This window comes from Papio anubis, chromosome 17 (genome assembly GCF_008728515.1).
Source record: "Papio anubis isolate 15944 chromosome 17, Panubis1.0, whole genome shotgun sequence".
NCBI lineage: Eukaryota > Metazoa > Chordata > Mammalia > Primates > Cercopithecidae > Papio > Papio anubis.
In genome coordinates, this window is record NC_044992.1 from 57,109,443 (window position 1) to 57,124,415 (window position 14,973).

At 42.5% G+C, this 14,973-nt stretch overlaps 1 long non-coding RNA gene across 2 annotated transcripts; it reads right to left on the minus strand.

Moving 5' to 3' along the window:
• Nucleotides 1-4,450: 4,450 nt before the first annotated feature.
• On the minus strand, nt 4,451-14,531 carry LOC101012592. 2 transcript variants are annotated; one of them, XR_002518177.2, is made up of 3 exons: nt 13,310-14,531; nt 9,807-10,229; nt 4,451-4,806 (listed from the first exon to the last, which is right to left on the minus strand). It is a non-coding gene; the product is annotated as an uncharacterized LOC101012592 (long non-coding RNA). The 2 variants fall into 2 exon arrangements; XR_002518178.2 differs by lacking the exon at nt 4,451-4,806 and having other exon boundaries at nt 9,628-10,229; nt 13,310-13,431; nt 14,238-14,531.
• Between the last annotated feature and the right edge of the window lie 442 nt (nt 14,532-14,973).

Below are 14,973 nucleotides of genomic sequence, written 5' to 3' on the forward strand. Positions count from 1 at the left end.
GAGTGTGTGTGTGTGTGCATATGTGTGTGTGTGTGTGTTGGGGAGGAGGGGACCGTTGACTGCTGCTGAAAAGAATCACTCCAGCAGCCTTGGCTCCTCAGTCCCCTGGCCATCCCAGGAAGAGCAGGACCACCTCTCAGCATCCCCCAATACAGTCGGGGGTTGTGCCTTTGCTCCCCTCTCTGCTGTTGGCCTCATGGCTGACCCAGTGGCCAGAAACACTGCCAAGCCCTGACACTGCAGAAAGCCAAGGACTGTGGCTCCAAATCAAGCTGAAATGAATAGCTTTTGTTCCAAAACAATTCTGTGAGCCAAGAAAGTGTCCATGCAGATAAAGCTTGCGGTCAGTCTTGCACAAGGAGCCCCAGCCGTGTTTTGTATGCTGTCTGAGTGGCTGGCGCTGTGCCCGGAATGCAGAGTGGTAAGGCTCTCCTCAGAGCCTTCCCTGTGCACCTGATCTTGGCCCATTTCTTGAGATTGTGGTTCAGCTGCAAATGCTTGTTTAGCAACAGAGATTGAAATAGGAAATCCCTTTCCTTAGTATTGGCATAAGACATTGTTCCATACTCTTTCCCTCCTTGGGAAGATTGGAGCCTTCTAGCTTCAGGAGCAGGCTGGCTGAGAGGGAGGGGGAAATTAGGATTTTTCTGATTCAGCTCTCTTCTGATATATCCAGGTTAGTCTACACCTCCTTCCTGTCTACCTGGCCATATCATGGGCTCCTTCTCAAGTTCACTTTCTCTAGGAAGCATTTATTGACCATCTGTCTTAGTCCATTTTCTGTTGCTATAACAGAGTGTTTAAGATGGGCTAATTTAAAAAGAAAAGAAGCTTATTTGGCTCACGGTTATGGAGGCTGGGAAGACCAAGGGCATGGTGACAGCTTCTGGTAAGAATTTCTTTTTTCTTTGAGACGGAGTCTCGCTCTGTCACCCAGGTGTGCAGTGGCCCGATTTTGGCTCACTGCAAGCTCCGCCTACCGGGTTCACGCCATTGTCCTGCCTCAGCCTCCCTAGTAGCTGGGACTACAGGCACCTGCCACCATGCCTGGCTAATTTTTTGTATTTTTAGTAGAGATGGGGTTTCACCATGTTAGCCAGGATGGTCTCGATCTCCTGACCTCGTGATCCACCCGCCTCGGCCTCCCAAAGTGCTGGGATTAGACGCGTGAGCCACTGCGCCCGGCCCCTGGTAAGGGATTCCATACTGCATTATAACACGGCAGAAATGTGGAAGGGCAAGTGAGTGCATGCCAAAGAGACCTCAGGGCACTAACTCAGTTCCTTGGAAATGATCTCACTCGCAAACAGCATTAATCCATTTATGAGGCTCTACCCTTATTACCTAATTCCCTTTTAAAAGGCCCCACCTCTCAATACTGTTACATTAGTGACTAAGTTTCCAACACATGGACTTTTGGGGGACACACTCAAACCCATAGACGCAGACTGTGATCACAGTCCCTTTTCAGCGCCTAGGCAATTAGGATCTGTATGATTCACATGAGACGCACTTTTATTCTGTGCTGTGCATTGATCATCTCTGTCTGTATACTTTATCACCCCAGCTCCCAGAGGACGACGATTATGCTGTTTATTTGTAGCAGTCATACCACTGGATCCATAAAAAGTATTCAATTAAATCTCTCTCTTTGCATTAGGTTGTCTAGCTGAGTTTTTCTTATGTGTCTTTACTGACTGGTCCCTAGAAGGCATACTGTGACAACGATAACTTCTATCACTAACACTCTTACCCTATTGTCACTGTTCCTATATTGCCCATAGGGATTATACAACTATTTCACACTATTATTTTCATTTGATCCCAACCACCCGTTTAAATAGATGGAGCAGATATTAGATGTTTTTTTCCCTAGTGGATGAAAATACTAAGGTTCAGAGAGGTCAATTAACTGGCCCAGTGTCACACAACTGACATGATCTATTTTTCAGTTTCACTGAGGCTAGAAAAACCAGTGATCTCATTCAGAGGACGGCTACGTGCATATATGTTAAAAGGACTTTGTGAACTGAGGGCTCATACAATGCTGCATAGAATTATGATTAATGGCAGAAAAATAGCTACTGCAAGATTGAAACAGTTCAATGAAGACAGAGCAGTATGTATGGATGGCTCTGGATTTTATTGATAAGAGCCAAAGAGTTGATTACATTTGAGGGGCCCTCCAGGTGCAGATGTGTAGCAGGCAGCGGGAGGTGACTCTGAGGAGGGTGGCAAGGACAGAGTAAATGGGTGAGGAATGACCTTCATTCTTACTGTAGGTCTCCTGTATACCCTGATATTTCCTGTCTCCATTCCTTTGCTTCTCTTGTACCCTCATCTTGGGATGCCTCTCTTCACACCAGAGCTTGAGGCTGTATTTCCAGTTGTCTCCCACACATTTCTGTGTATGTGTTCCAGAGCACGGCACAAACAAGTTTTTCTCTTTCAAAACAGGCTGCTTTCTTTTGTGTTTCCTATTTTAGATACTGACTACCACTATTGGTTTGGCAGAGAGGCAGGAAATCTTGGAATCATATTCTCTTGCCTTCACCAAATTGTATATATTATCAACGAAGTTTCAAGCACACAAACTTTTGGGGGTCACATTCAAACCACAGGACCATCCCATGATTGCTGTCCCTTTTGAGCTCCTGTGCAATTAGGATTGCAGTGTCTAAGTACACGAGACTCATCTATAGTGCTTCTAGTGACCATATTCTCTTACTTTTCCTCATTGCCTCTGCCTGAACTGTGCTCTCTCCTGCATGATTATTTCCCGCTGATACAGAAAGGTTTACTCCTCCTTTTTCTCTGCTTGGCCATACCATGGGTTCCCTTCCAAGTTCACTTCTTCTAGGAAGTATTTCTTTTTTTTTTTTTTTTGAGACGGAATCTCGCTCTGTCGCCCAGGCTGGAGTGCAGTGGCCGGATCTCAGCTCACTGCAAGCTCCGCCTCCCGGGTTTATGCCATTCTCCTGCCTCAGCCTCCCGAGTAGCTGGGACTACAGGCGCCCGCCACCTCGCCCGGCTAGTTTTTTGTATTTTTTTTAGTAGAGACAGGGTTTCACCGTGTTAGCCAGGATGGTCTCGATCTCCTGACCTCGTGATTCGCCCGTCTCGGCCTCCCAAAGTGCTGGGATTACAGGCTTGAGCCACCACGCCCGGCCAGGAAGTATTTCTTGATCATCTGTCTTAGTCCATTTTCTGTTGCTCCAGCAGAATACCTGAGACTGGGTAATTTACGAGGAAAAGAAGCTTATTTGGCTCACAATTATGGAGGCTGGGAAGTCCAAGGGCATGGCTATAACCAGCTCATTGGTCTTTCATCTCTGCATGCCCTCCTTTTTTGCATCTATAATTTTGCACATCTAAAACCATCTATAATTTTGCAGAACAAGGCAGACTCTGCTGCTCCTCCATGAGAGCTTCCATTTGTCTATGAATGGCATTGAAGACCTGTTGTGTCCTGGATCTATTTGCTCTCCCCTGCATACCATGCAGTTTTACCCTTTCGTGCCTTTGCACGTGCTTGTTCCTCAGCCTGAAATGCTCCTTTTCTCTGGAGCAGAAGCAGCAACTTCTTGCCAAATAGCCCATGTTCTCTGAGTTAGAATGAATGGGCCATGAGCAGAAGTGTTGTGTGGGTTTTCAGGCCGAAGCCTTGAAGGGCAAGTACCAATTCTCCATGTTTTTCTCTCTTCCCCTGCGCAGTGATGGAGCACATGTGATGGAATGAGAAAGTCTAAATGGTAGCAGCCTAGAGAGCTGAGTCAAGACATCAAGGGAGGGCCCTGGACATTGCCCAACTTGACTTAGCATTTTCTTTTTTCTTTTCTTTTTTTTGAGACAGAGTCTTGCTCTGTCGCCCAGGCTGGAGTGCAGTGGCACGATCTCGGCTCACTACAAGCTCCGCCTCCCAGGTTCACGCCATTCTCCTGCCTCAGCCTCCCGAGTAGCTGGGACTACAGGCGGCTGCCACCACGCCCGGCTAATTTTTTGTATTTTTAGTAGAGACGGGGTTTCACCATGTTAGCCAGGATGGTCTCGATCTCCTGACCTCATGATACACCTGCTTCGGCCTCCCAAAGTGCTGGGATTACAGGCGTGAGCAACCACGCCTGGCCGACTTATCATTTTCTTAAGAGAGAGAAACCCTTGTTGGGTTAAACCTGTGTTACCACAGCATAATCTAAATTATCCTGAGTAATGCATTCTTATTTTCTGCCAGTTAAAAATCTTTATCTTTTAAGTATCAGCTTAAATACTCTTTCTTTAAAAGCCTTCCAGAACCAACCCACCCCTAGCCAGAACTGATGTCTTTTCTTTGTGCTTTCACAGCCTGTGTAACTTACATCTATTTGACACTTAATGCCTAGTATTGTGGTCGGTCAGGTAGAGTTAGTGACACAATGAGTAAGAGTATGAATTCCAAAGCCAGACTGACTGGTTCACATATCAGCTCTGTCATTTACCAGCAGTGGGACTTTCGATGAGTTACTTAGACTTCCAAAACTTGGGTTTACATTTGTCCTTCCAGAACCTACCAGAGTGTCTGACACAATAATTATATTAAATATGTCAATAATGATGTTAAATAATACCTCCCTCTTTTTTGTCTTGCAGGTTGAACCATCAGTATAAAACATGCAGAACCAAAGATGGCGACCAAAATCCAAAGCCAGAGGGTCCTGGAAATCAGAGGGTCTTACAGCATAACAGGTAGTACAGGCCGTGGCTCAGGCTAGGCATGGAACAGACTGCAGTTCTCTCCTACAAATCAATCTAGACTGGATGGACAGTACTCTGAAGGAGGAAAGAAAAATGAATCTGATGTTACTTCTTGAAACCACATTTTCTGAAGTCACCATTTTTATGTATCTATCAACTCATCATTTTTATGTATATATCAATATGATTTTATGATCTTTTTTTTTCCTACTAATGTGATGAATTCCCTTGATTGATTTTAGAATATTAAATCACTTTTGTATTCCTGGAATAAATCCTAGATGGATGCTTGATTTTTTCTAATTCCTTAGCAAAAATGCTAATATTTTATTTAGGATTTTGCATCTGTATTCACAAGTAAGAATTTTTTTCCTCTCCTGACACCAACCAATTCTCCAACACAAACTGAGTGTCCTACAATTCAATTCAATTCTGACACTAACTACCCAGAGTTAGCATTAGCCTCCACAGATTTAAGGCCTCAGTCGCACAAGATTGTCCTAATCAGACCCCAGTTGCAAGTCCCGGGCCACCCATACTTCTGGGCAACTGGTTATAATTTGGGGGTTCTTATGACCACCTCCCGCAGGCTTGACACTTTGCTAGAATGATTAGTGGAATGCAAGAAACTGCTTAATTAATATTACTGGTTTATTACAAAGGATACAATTCAGGAAGAGCCAAATGGAAGTGATGCATGGAGCAAGGCAAGGGAGAATGAGCCCAGAGCTTTCCTGCCCTCTTCGGGCATGCCACTCTCCCAGCACTTTGGTGTGTTCACCAGCCTGGAAGCTCTCTGAGCCTCATCATTTAGAGGTTTTAATGGAAGTTTCATTACATAGGCATGATTTTTTTTTTTTTTTTTTTTTGAGACGGAGTCTTATTCTGTTACCCCGGCTGGAGTGCAGTGGCACCATCTCGGCTCACTGCAACCTCCACCTCCTGGGTTCAAGCGATTCTCCTGCCTCAGCCTCCCGAGTAGTTGAGACTACAGGTGGACACCACCATGCCCAGCTAATTTTTGCATCTTTAGTAGAGATGGGGTTTCACCATGTTGGCCAGGCTGGTCTTGAATTCCTGACCTCAAGTGATCTGCCTGCCTTGGCTTCCCAAAGTGCTGGGATTACAGGCATGAGCCCTACATAGCCATGATTGATTGAATCATTGAACATTGGTGATTACTTCAATCTCCAGCCCCTTGTCCCTCTCCCCTCCCCAGAAGTCAGTGGATGGGGATAAAAGTTCCAACTCTCTAATCATGCCTAGTTCTCCTTTTTTTTTTTTTTTTTTAATTATTTATTTTTCTTGGCATGCAAAATAAGAGCTATTGTCTAGGTCTTTCTGGTGACCCCTTCATCCTGAACTACCTAGAAGCCTCCAGCCACTAGTCATTTCATTAGTATACAAAAGACACTCTTGCCACTGTGGAGATTTCAGGAGTTTTGGGAGCCATGTGCAAGGAACCAGGAACAAAACCCAAATATTTATTTTTTCTCATACCACAATGATTGACGTTGGTCTGTAATTTTTTCTTCTTGTAATATCCTAGTCCAGTTTTTCTATCAGGTTATGGCCACATAAAAGGAGTTGGGAAGTATACTCTGTTTTTCTATTCTTTGGTAGAGTTTGTGCAAGTTTATGCAAGATTGGTATTATTCTTTTTTTTTAGAGACAGGGTCTCACTCTGTCACCCAGACTGGAGTGGCAGTGATGCCATCACAGCTCATTGACTATAACCTTTAACTCCTGGGCTCAAGCAATCCTCCCACCTAAGCCTCCTAAATACCTGGGACTACAGGTGCATGCTGCCATGCTCTGCTAATTTTTAAATTTTTTTGTAGAGGCGGTGCCTCACTATATTGTCCAGGCTGCTCTTGAACTCCTAGACTCAAGTGATTCTGCTACCTCAGCCTCCCAAAGTGCTGGGAGTATAGGTGTGAGCCACCACGCACAGCCCATGATATTATTCTTTAAATATTTGGAAGAATTAACTGATGAAGTCATCTTGGGTTTGGAATTTTCTTTGTGAGAAGCTCTTGAATAGATTCCATTTTATTTATTAGGTATTGGCTATTCAGATTTTATTTTTTTATGTGGGCTTTGGAAAGTTGTATTTTTCAAGGAATTTGTCTATTCTATCCAAGTCATCAATATTTGGGTGTGAAGACAATAATATTCTCTTATCTTTGTTATATTTGTGGGATCTGTACTGATATTCCTTTCTAATTTTGAAAATTTGTCTTTCTTGTTTCTGTTGATCAGTATTGTTTGGAGTCTATCAATATAAACAATATTTTCAAATAACCAACTTTTGATTTGGTTGATTTTTCTCCATTGTATATGTGTTTTCTATTTCTTTTCTGTCTTTCCTTTTTTTTTTTTTTGAGATGGAGTCTTGTTCTGTTGCCCAGGCTGGAGTGCAGTGGCATGATCTCGGCTCACTGCAAGCTCTGCCTCCTGGGTTCACGCCGTTCTCCAGCCTCAGCCTCCTGAGTAGCTGGGATTATAGGCGCCCGCCACCATGCCCAGCTAATTTTTTTGTATTTTTAGTAGAGATGGGGTTTCACCGTGTTAGCCAGGATGGTCTCGATCTCCTGACCGCGTGATCCACCCGCCTCAGCTTCCCAAAGTGCTGGGATTATAGGCGTGAGCCACTGCACCCGGCAGATTTGTTTTCTATTTCACTGATTTATAATCTTTATTACTTACTTCTATTTTCCTTAGATATAACTGACTGTTCTTTTCTTCTTAAACTAAAAAAATAAATCATTGACTTTCAGCCTTTCCATTTTTCTAATATATACATTTTTAAGGTTACAAATAGCTCTCTAGTCCCTACATTAGCTGCATCCTATGAGTTTTTAGAAGTTACGTCTTTTATGGGGTCACATTCAGTTCAAAATATTTGCTAATATCTGTCTGGATTTCTTCTTTAATCTATGAGTTATTTAGAAATTTCCAGGCCGTGGATATTATCTTTTTATTATTGACTTCTGACTTAATTTCATTCTGGTCAAACAACATTCTCTGAATGATTTCAATGTTTTGAAATTTGTTGAGGCTTTCTTTATTGCCCATCATATGATCAATTTTGATACGTTTCATGTACACTTAAAAAGTAAATTCACACATGCCTGTAATCCCAGCTACTTGGGAGGCTGAGGCATGAGAATTGCTTGAACCTGAGAGGTGGAGGTTGCAGTGAGCCAAGATTGAACCACTGCACTCCAGCCTGGGCAACAAAAGCAACTACTCCATCTTAAAAAAAATAAATAAATAAAAAAAAAATAAATAAATAAATAAATAAATAAAATTCTATCATTATGGGTACAGAATTTGATATATATATAACAACTAAGTCAAGTTTGTTAGTTGTGTCATTTAAATCTTCTAGATCCTTACTGCTCTATTTTCTTGTTCTATAAGTTACTGAGAAATGTATGTTACAGTCTTCCACTATGATTGTGGATTTGTCACTTTCTTCTTTGAGTTGCTTAATTTTTGCTTTATGTATTCTAAAGTTATAAGTCATATAGATTTGTGACTTGATATCTACTAGTTGGATTGACCCATTATAATATGCACCTTTTAATTTGTAGTAATGCTTTTTGCTTCAAAATCTTACTTCATACTGCTATAGATATGCCTGGTTTCTTTTGTTAGACTTTTATAGTCTATCTTTCCTTTTCCTTTTTCTTTAATCATCTATCTCCATGTATTTAAAGTGTCTCTCTTAGAAGTTACATATAGTTAGGTTTTGTGTTTTTTATTCAGTATGATAATCTTAGTTTTTTTTGTTTTGTTTTGTTTTAGATGGAGTCTCGCTCTGTCGCCCAGGCTGGAGTGCAGTGGCGTGATCTTGGCTCACTGCAACATCTGACTCCCTGGTTCAGGTGATTCTCCTGCCTCAGCCTCCCGAGTAACTGGGATTACAGGCACGCACCACCACACCCAGCTAATTTTTGTATTTTTAGTAGAGATGAGGTTTCACTGTGTTGGCTAGGATGGTCTTGATGTCCTGACTTTGTGATCTGCCCACCTGGGCCTCCCAAAGTTCTGGGATTAGAGACATGAGCCACTGTACCTAGCCAATCTTAGTCTTTTATTTTGACTATTTTGTCTATTTACATAATAGTAAAGTAATTATTGATATAAAGTTGTGTTTATTCTTACTATTTGTTTTCTGCTTGACCATCTGTTTTCTGTTGTTTTTCTTCTTTCCTGCATTCTTTTGGATTAATAAAATATCTTCTATCATTCTACTCTCTACCTCAAACTTGTTAGTTATACAGTTTGGTTACGTTCTTTTTCTTTAGCTGTTATCCTAAAGATTAAACAACATGCGATCTTGACTTATTTCTGTGTAATACAAATTATTACTTTTACCAGTTCCCAAAACATTTAAAACTTTAGGAAACTTTAGTTTTATTTATCCCCTTCCTCATTTTGTGTTGTTTAGTTCTACACATATATTTAAATTCCATAAGACATTATAACTATTGGGTTGGCAATAAATATTCATTCATAATTACCTATATATTCATCTATTCTGGTATTTTTTCTCTTTTTTGAGAGACAGGGTCTTGCTCTGTCACCAAGGCTGTACTGGTGTGGTAGCACAATCATGGCTCATTGCAGCCTCAACCTCCTGGGCTCAAGCGGTCTTCCCACCTCGGCCACCTAAGTAGCGGGAACTACAGGCATGTGCCATTATGCCTGGCTAATTTTTAAATTTTTGTAGAGGTGAGGTCTCACTATGTTGCCCAGGCTGGTCTCAAACTCCTGGGCACAAGCAATCCTTCCACTTTGGCATCCCAAAGTTCTGGGATTATAGGTACTCCTGGCCTATATATATATATATATATATATATATATATATACACACACACACACACACACACACACACATTTTAATTGAAATATATATATACACATTTTAATTGAAATATGGTATTCACTCAGAAAACATGTACAGATCAATACATTTTCACAAACAGAATGTGGTACATATATTTTAAAACATTAAATTCTGTTTAAAGAAGCAAAATTTTGTATTTTAGGAACACATTACTTACTGTTCAAACAGATGGTTTCCTGAGGAAATGTGTGTGACTTCACACTGTGGGGCTGTCTTTGTCAGCCCTCCCAGATCGCCCCATCTGTGACTTGATTTTTTTTTCTCCTTGTCAAGGTGTCCTCCTCAATTCAATTCACCTCTGCTTCAGGCCAACCGAGACAGTGTCCTTTTGTCAACCTTCTGGCTTCCTTTGCCCTGAGGGATGGAAGCCTTTCTCCACAACCCCCATCAGCTTCTCTTTCTGCATATTGCTGATCTGGAGACCTGCTGTCATTTGTGGCTGCTCTGAGACATGGCCTGGTCATGGGGACAGAGCCTCCCTTTGACTGCGCCATTTGTTAGCTGTGCTTTAACCTCCTGTGGAGATTACAACTGGAAAGGCTGGAGACACTGATAACTGATTCAGCAACAAGGGCTTGAACTGTATGGGAGGAAAGACTGAATATTACAATTTTAGCAGTCATTACTGGGGAAGCCGGGCAGGAGGATCATTTGAGCCCAGGAGTTCGTGACAGCCTGGGTAACAGCAAGACCCTGTCTTATTAAATTTTAATAATAATAAACTGAATTATGGACAAAATGAAGTTAACAAATGTTTTTTAGCAGTTACCATTCCTTAAGCGCCTACTGTCAGGTGCTCTGCCAGAAACTTCTATAGAGCATCTCATGAATACTAAACAATTCTGTGAAGAAAATATCATTACTATCTGATATGGTTTGGCTGTGTTCCCACCCAAATCTCATCTTGAATTGTCATTCCCATAATCCTCACGTGTCATGGGAGGGACCCAGTGGGAGGTAATTTAGTCATGGGGGTGGTTACCCTCACGCTGTTCTCATGATAATGGGTGAGTTCTCACAAGATCTGATGGTTTTATATGGGACTTTTCTCCTTTTGCTCTACACTTCTCCTTCCTGCTGCCATGTGAAGAAGGATGTGTTTGCTTCCATTTCCACCATGATTGTAAGTTTCCTGAGACCTCACGAGCCATGTTGAACTGTGAGACAATTAAACCTCTTTCCTTTATAAATTACCCAGTCTTGAGTATGTCTGTATTAGCAGTGTGAGAATGGATTAATACACTATCCAACTTCAAATGAGGAAGTGGAAGCTCAGGGAAGCAATTTGCCTAAGGTCACACATCTAGTAAGTGCAGAGAGTGTTTGGATCAGATTTAATTCATGCTCTTTGCTTAGGTCCAGTCACGTTTTCTATGCCTATCTCAGCTGCTGACACGTGACTCAGTTGCTCCCATTTTCCTTGGAAAAGCAGGAGCTGGAAAGGACCTTAGAGGTCATCCACATCAATCATCTCATTTCACTGATGAGGAAAGTGAGACTTGGACCAGGTCAGTGGTTGTCATTCACACCCATGTGCCATCCATACCCACGTGCCAGTCACTCCAAACTATACACATTTCTACAAAGGCATCTGGGTGTTCCCACCTCTCTGCTTTTGCTAACTATTTTCCCTCTGCTGGAAGTCCCCTTTCTCCTCATTTCACACTGTTAATGATCTTTTCAGCTTTCAAGGTTCACTCCAAGCATCATTTCTCTCATCATCTCCTGAGTATCTGCAGGCTACACTCAGCAGTTTCTACCGTGCAGAGGAGAGTTACCACAGCACGCCTGAGACTGCTATCCTTAGAAAGGCCTGCTTTCAAGGTTGGCCCCTCTAAGGCTGGCATGTAGGAACTTGGGTTTCAGGAGAGTTCCCATGATTCCCTGATAAGAGTGGTTCACTGTGCCTGGACTGTTTGTGCAAACAGTGTGGCTTTTGTGAAACACCTGCTTTCCTTCTGGGAGTCTGGAATCTTGGTGCATGCTAGGCAGAGGTTGTCTACATGGCCAGCCCCCAGCAAAATCTTTGGGTACTGAGTCTCTAATGAGCTTCCCTGATAATAGACAACATTTCACACTTGTCACAGTGCATTGCTGGAGGAATTAAATGTGTCCTGTGTGATGCCACTGAGAGAGGCTCTTGGAAGCTTGCCCCTGATGGCTTCCAGACTTTGCCCCCGTGTGCCTTTTCCCTTTGCTAATTTTGCTTTATATCCTTTCATGGTATAGAATAAAATAAATAGAAAGGGCCATGCATGGAACAAAGATGTTTGTGTACCAGGGACTGAGAATTATGACTAACCCCAATTCAATAAGCCTGAGGTCCAATAAAAAGGGTGGTAGTGATGGGGGTTAGTCTAAGGCCTGAAGAAAGGGAGGGATGTTAACACTTTAAATACTGATAGTCAAATATGAAGCAGAGACAGGTGGTCGGTGGGATGGAGACCACTATAAAAAAAATGTATGGTTTTTGCTATTTGGGAGTAAAAGGTAGCACAATTTCAGGACACTTTATTTATTTAGTTAGTTAGTTAGTTAGTTTTGAGACAGAGTCTTGCTCTGTCGCCCAGGCTGGAGTGCAGTGGTGTGATCTCGGCTCACTGCAACCTCCACCTCCAGGGTTCAAGCGATTCTCTTGCCTCGGCCTCCTGAGTAGCTGGGGTTACAGGTGCATGCCACCATGCCCGGCTAATTTTTGTATTTTTAGTAGAGACAGGGTTTCACCATGTTAGCCAGGCTAGTCTTGAACTCCCGACCATCTCCTTGTTCTGATTCCAAGCTCACTATATGTTTCAATACAATATAAGAATCTAGCCTCCCATGTAGATCTTCCTACAGGAAAGAAACACACTGTTGGCAAATACAATGATCCAGTCTGATGGATAATTATATTTTTTCACTAGAAAGGAATTAACTCACTCTCCAGGTTTACACAACAACTTCTTTTAGTTTGGTTAGCATGTGTCCTCTGGATCCTGCTTACCTCTGTGTCAACTAATGGAACCAGCTTTTTGGCCCTACAGTGAGGCATAGGACACTGGAAGAAGACAGTCCAAGGCATTGTTACCCAGTCATCCCCAGTCAGGTCATGTTTGAAACTCCAACAGTTTAGTAATATACTAGTAAGTCAATTTGTAGCTCTACTTGAAGAAGGTTTGTGCCAAACAAGATAGTTTCAGTAATGAAGCTATGTTGAATGATGTTCAAAACAACTGTTCTAAATTTTACTCTATAATGTCAGAGCAAGGTTCCAATGAATATCAATGCAAATATACAACACATTTAAATGGTTTTTAGTTACATTCTATTTATACAGTTAGAAGATATTGATCATGTCTTATTAAAATAGGTCCATCTAGGAGACCGTGAACAAATTTCTAGGTTTGTCACTAACAATCCCTGAATCTACTGAATTTTAGAATTTCCTTGACACAATTCACAATTTTTCCAAATAATAATTTCCACTGTTTTATAAATAACTGTATATTGATAGTGTTTGCTCAATAATATTGAGATGTTATTTACTGTTCATGATGTATGCAGGAGGAAGGCCAAGGCCAGGTTTTGTTCATTTCCTTTTCCAGGTGTTATATGGCTTGTGGCACTTCACTAATTAGGAATCATTTTCTCGAACGTTCATAAAACGGAAACTATCCTTACCGAAATCCAGTCAGATGATTTCAAAAAAGTAGATCTGAAATGCCTTTTGAGAGCCGAGAGTGCCTTCTGAGCAGTCCTGTGCCCAGGTGAATGATTTATGTCAGCATTTTGCAAAATGTGTTCTGGGAAAAACGACATGGGAGGGATATTAATAGAGCGTTACTTGAAAGTTACTGTGGTCAAAATGCTACAGAAACACCAGACTAAACAAAGTTAAGCAAGTTCATTACTGTAGGCCTTCTCTGAGCGATCTAATATTCTATTAACTGTGTTAAGAGACAGGCAGATCCCAAACTTCCTTCTTTCTTTCTCATTTTCTCCTCAGGAACACATCATGGTAAATGCTTCTTTATAGGGACTATTTCCCAACACAGTCTCATACAAGTGTCAGAGAAGGTGTATCAGTTTCACACATGAATAGTTTCCATTTTATGAATGGATAGTTTCCGTCTTTATGAACGTTCAAGAAAATGATTCATAATCAGTGAAGTGCCACAAGCCATACAACTCCTGGAAATGGAAATGAACAAAACCTGGCCTCGGCCTTCCTCCACCATACATCATGAACAGTAAATAACATGTCGAAACTATTGAGCAACTAACACCTGTGGTAAGTGGCTGCCCTGGTACAGAATCCAGGCCAGTATTCTCAAACTAGTAGTCTACAGTCATGAGTCCCATTTCTCCTTGGTAAGATTTTTTTTTTTTTCCCCTAAGACAGGGCCTCATTCTGTCGCCCACGCTGGAGTGCAGTGGCACGATCTCAGCTCACTGCAACCTCCGCCTCCCAGGCTCAAGCCTCAGCCTCCCGAGTAGCTGGGATGACAGGTGTGCACCACCCCGCACTGCCTTTGGTAAAGAGATCCTGATTTTGTCTTCACCCTCCTCTCCCACAGGGAGGACGTTAGGACCCTTTCTACCCCTGTACCTCCAATCCTCCTTCCAAGTGGCATTGTCTGCATAGTTCTTGTACTCCTCTTCCAGGGTCATAGTTCCTTATCTTTTGAACTAATCTTCTTCCCCATATCTGGTCACAATACTAAAGTGCATTTTTTGTTTTGTTTTAGTTACTTGTTTTTAAAATTGACAGGTCAGTCGCTCTCCTACATACAGGAAAAATGGGTCCTAAATATATATATATCTCTACAGGTCTCGCTGCGTCACCCAGGCTGGAGGGCAGGGGTGCCACCACGGCTCACTTGCAGCCTCGACCTCCCAGGCTCAAGCGATCCTCCCACCTCAGCCTCCCGAGCAGCTGGGACCACAGGCGCACACCACCACGCCCGGCTAATTTTTGTATTTTTTAGTAGAGACGGGGTCTCGCTATGTTGCCCAGGCTGGTCTCTAACTCTTGAGCTTCAGCGATTCTCCCAACTTGGCTTCCCAGAGTGCTGGGATTACAGGCGTGAGCCAATGCGCCCGGCCTAAACTAAATACTTTTAAGTTGCAGTGTCACCATTATTTTTTTCGAGCCTGTAGGGGTTATATGAAGGAAAGTCCAGAGCTTAGATATTCGAGGGGCCGATCTCTAAGTAGCACTTAGGAGAAAGGAATCCCGGCGCTACGGGCTTCAAGGTGGCCCCTCCGAAAAGCCTTCCACCCTGGCCCCCAATCCCGCGGCGTGCGAGTTCCGTGGAGAAGGCCCCGCCTGCGGCCCCAGAATC